This window comes from Impatiens glandulifera, chromosome 2, assembly GCF_907164915.1.
Source record: "Impatiens glandulifera chromosome 2, dImpGla2.1, whole genome shotgun sequence".
NCBI classification, from domain to species: domain Eukaryota; kingdom Viridiplantae; phylum Streptophyta; class Magnoliopsida; order Ericales; family Balsaminaceae; genus Impatiens; species Impatiens glandulifera.
In genome coordinates, this window is record NC_061863.1 from 19965428 (window position 1) to 19968806 (window position 3379).

Consider the following 3379-nt stretch of genomic DNA (forward strand, 5'->3'; position numbering starts at 1 on the left):
ATTCTTATTTAACTCTTTATTAGATTTAATAAGAATTAATTCCTTATAAAAAAAACAGAAATATATATTAGTTTTTAATTTTAATATTTTGAATATTAAAACATCTTATTATGTTATAAAAAATAATATTAAATAAAAAATAGTTAAATTATTATTTAAAAAATATTTCAATGTAAAGTGAAAATTTTATATTATTTAAAAATAAAATATTATTAAATAAAAAAGTTGAAATAATAAATAAATAAAAATCTGAAAAATTAAAATTAAATAATATTAAAATTAAAAATTTATAAAATATATTTAATTAACTTGTTAACTATTAAAATGGGTAATAATGTATTTTAAAATCATTTGTAAATAAAATAATCCAAATCAAGCATTTATATAATTTAAAAAGTAATCTAAAAATTAATACAAAATTGAATAAAAACTAACAATTATCCAAATATTTATATTATTTTTGTAATCAGTATTCAAAATAAGTTTCCACCTATAAATTTTTATAATTCATCCAAAATATTTTGAAAGTATTGATAAAAATAAATGAGATGGGTCAAAATCAATGTTACAATTAATTTATATTCTCAAACAAATGGAAAAAAGTACAACAAATTGATATTTTGATTATTTGGAACTTTAAAAATTGAATATTCAGCCCAACATCTTGTAAGCCCATCAACGAATTAATTACCCAGAAGGCCCAAAAATCAATAAGTGTTAAAATATTCTTCTTAAAACCCTAGTAGTGTCTTATATAAATTGGCTGCAACTATTTTATATGTCAACCATCCTTGTGTTCTTTTTGCCTCCAAATAATCTAAGTTCATCTTTTATTTTCTGAATTGTTCTGAAACTCAAATAAATTGTTCTATATTTATGTAATTATTATTTGTTTTGTGTTTATCTTTGTGGTGTTTGAAGAGCAATGATGATAAACCTTTTATTCCAGCTCACTATGAGACCTATGTGGTCAGCGATTATAATCCTTTCCAACATTGTATCTGAGCTTCTTTGCCACCACTTCTCTTTAGATTTTTCATTTCTTTGTTATTATATATCTATTTCATTCACATTTATAAGTTTATCTGTCATTTATATTAGAGTTTAAACTTTGATTTTAGGCTCCTACAATCTAACTGCAATACCTGATTTCTTCATCAGGATGAGGAGAATAGAGTTTAGCTGCTTCAATGGATCCAGTTAACTCTTTATATGTGTTTCTTAGATAGGGTTTTGTGGTTTCAGACTTTTTAATGAAGTTATATTCTTTAAATATGGATCTACATCTTGGTAAGAGATTGTGATGCATGATATGTCAAATTTTAAGATTTTATGTTTTTATGGAGATTTTGATTATTTACTAGGGTAAATCTCGATATTCATTTTTTTTATATACCACCACCCATTAACTGAATCATTTGTATTATTGTGTTCTTTTTTATTTTCACCAGTTTTATGATAATTGTGGCCAATGATTTAATTTAAAATTTGACAAGCATATGTCTGAACTAACAGCATGTTGTTATCTAATATTTTCAATGAGGCCAAATACTTAATATTTTTCTCCTTATTTTGATTGTTCTTATTTTAAATTTGAATTTAATTTCTGACTTGAATAGTTTCAACAGAAGTTTATGATGAGTGAAATAGTATTTATTCCTGTATGAAAATTGTGATTACATTTATACTGCCTTCCTTATGAAGTTTAATGATTTAAAAAGTTTGATTTTTTTGGATTGATTAAGATTGTGGTCATACTTCAAATGAAATTATCATCTATAATTAAGATAATTAGTATTGAACCCGTTGTGCACGTTTTTTATTACTGTTAAAATTATGCAAGTAAAAGTGAAGTTTGAAAAGTCTTCTGCAATTTCCGTTTGAATTCAAATTCTAATCTAAACTCTCAGTCCCATGAAATTGGCTGTACAAGACAATGTGATCGACATGCTTCATGGTTAGAAATTCATAACTTGAGCCAAAGGGCCTCATAACTGGATTGCTAGTTATGGTTAAAAAGCTAAGACACGGCCTGATCGAATGATACAGGTCTTGAGTCTCCATTTGATGGATAAGGTGGTCTACACAGCTTGACAAGACGCTTGGTACTATTTTGAAAATTAATATTTTCTTGTGACTCACTTCACTATTGGTGCAAGTGAATTGGCATTAGAAAGATCTTTTAGTTGGTATTCATATGATAGCAAGCAACACTCAAGATTCAACCTACAGCCCATGCTGGGTCGCCAATATTCTAGACTATTTATTTCAAGATCTGTGAGGTTCAATCATGAATTGCATGCACCTGTGTCCTAATTCGAACATCTTGGAAAAAAATCGAAACATTTAGTCATATCTTTCCAATGCACCCTACTAGTTCAGCCTCAATGGGAATTTGAATATAATTTCATATCAATCAAAAGAACAGACTGTCTGCATGTGTTCTTCACTGCCAGATTCAATATACATCAGTATAAGAGCTACGCGACGATGAAGGTGAGATTATTTTGAGATGATTCATTCCCAAACAGGCGCCGAAAAAGCTTTTCAGCTTTTTCCAAAATTCTTCTTCTGATTTCCTGAAGTTCCGAGGTGCATTTATTTTGGCCCTCGGACTTCTTAAACTTTAAAATTCAGCTAACAACTTTAATTTCGAATTCCTTCATTAATTTTGAATTAAATAGGCCCTCCAAACTCTTTTCCTTGTGCAAACTTCTAACTTCGAGTTATTTTCAATAATTCTGAAACAGTTTGATCTTTAAATAATTTATTCACGTCCAATGCGACCCATAAACTTTAAATACGTCCAGTTTTTGTTATAAAATTTCATTTTTAACATTTTTGAAAACTCTAAATGCTTGTTTGTTTTTTTTTTATACCAAACAACTTAGTTTCATTAATTGGAGTCTCTAAACCATTTTAAAAAAATTCCAAATCTTTATGGATGGTCAAAAATATTACTTTTTAACAAGATAATATTTTTACATAATTTTTAGGACTATTTAGAAAACGGCCTAATTTCAAACTATTAATATCGATTTATGAGTCTAATTTTCAATTTAATTTAACAATGTTTGATCGATTTAAGAAAAGTCTACCTATGTTATTTTGAAAGAGTTTACTTTTACTTTTTAAGTAAAGTCATGAATATGAGGTGTTATGTTAACTTTCTATAATAAAATAAAAATATAAAAAAAATTATATACCCACAAGTAATGAATGTTTTATTACAAATTAATTTTATTATTTTAAACATTTTTTTTAAATGACTCATTTAATAAAATAAATTCATTTAATCACAACGATAAAAGTATAATATGAAATATTGAACAAATAAAATCCAAAAAAAAACAATAATTGACTCGAAGTTTTCTAAAAA

General features: G+C 26.0%; 1 non-coding gene across 1 annotated transcript; it reads left to right on the forward strand.

Annotated features, from left to right (window-relative positions):
• The first annotated feature begins 917 nt into the window (after positions 1-917).
• LOC124928299 lies at positions 918-1013 on the forward strand. Its single transcript, XR_007098506.1, has one exon. It is a non-coding gene; the product is annotated as a small nucleolar RNA snoR69Y (small nucleolar RNA).
• The last annotated feature ends 2366 nt before the right edge of the window (positions 1014-3379 follow it).